The 932-nt window shown below is 35.5% G+C and overlaps 1 long non-coding RNA gene across 1 annotated transcript in view; it reads left to right on the top strand.

Moving 5' to 3' along the window:
- The window catches only part of LOC112210597 (uncharacterized), an 11,884-nt gene that overhangs the window by 6,264 nt on the left and 4,688 nt on the right, over positions 1 to 932 (top strand). The gene's annotated exons all lie outside the window — the stretch shown is intronic.

Below are 932 nucleotides of genomic sequence, written 5' to 3'. Positions count from 1 at the left end.
GAGCCTATAAAATCATCTCCGTGGATGTCTGTTATTGAAGTTTTAGTGTATAATCCAAATTTAACGTTGGACTTTGGATCGCCACACAATGTGATATTTTGATAATCTAGCACACTGGTTCCCAAACTGGATGCCGCAGCACCTAGGATGTCCCAAGCGTATGCCAGGGGTGCCGCAAGCGAATGAAATTACAGTATCTTAAAATTTTACAGAAAGAAAAAAAATAAAAGAGCAAATGTACAGAGCATTTTAACATTTGCTCGCATTCATTTTTTCTTATTGTCATATATATTCAACTAATCTGAGAATAAATGTGCCGCAATTTTTTTTTATTCCAAGCCGGAAAAAGTTTGTGAATCGCTGATCTAGCGTGGAAAAAATATTTCTCCATTGGTATGATTCGTTATATTTATTTATTTCTTACCATTAAATGAAACAGTTACGTATAGTTTTATGATAATTTAATTATATTAAGAAAATATTGTAATTATCTAAATTTAAGATAAAATCATGTATTCCATGAAGGTCTAAATAGCGGTATGAAACTATTTTTGGGGTGAAGGATTTCATGGGTAGGTCGTATGTATGATGTGATGTGATGAAAGAAATGAAGCGGGATGTTGAGAAGAAGACAGGATTTTAATGGGGGAGTCACAGATGTAAAGATCAAACCAGGTGTCGGAAAATTGGGTGTGATGGGTAGGAGAATAAGGAACAAGATGAAGGTTAAGGGAAAACATCAGGTCAGTTAGGAAGTGTTTTTCAGGAGAATGTGTGAGTATATTCACGTTAAAATCTCCGGCGACAATAATGTTGGTGTAATGGAAAACCGGGTTGACTAGGGAGGATTCAAACAAGTTGTCAAATTTAAATGAACAAGTATTCCATGTGAGCGAAGTCATGAGAAGGAGACTGTAGGAGGATTTTGGCCT

This window comes from Halyomorpha halys, unplaced genomic scaffold (assembly GCF_000696795.3).
Source record: "Halyomorpha halys isolate HHAL.00 unplaced genomic scaffold, Hhal_1.1 Scaffold75.1, whole genome shotgun sequence".
NCBI lineage: Eukaryota > Metazoa > Arthropoda > Insecta > Hemiptera > Pentatomidae > Halyomorpha > Halyomorpha halys.
The sequence above is the reverse complement of the archived record's forward strand: the minus strand, read 5'-3'. Positions and strand labels throughout refer to the sequence as shown.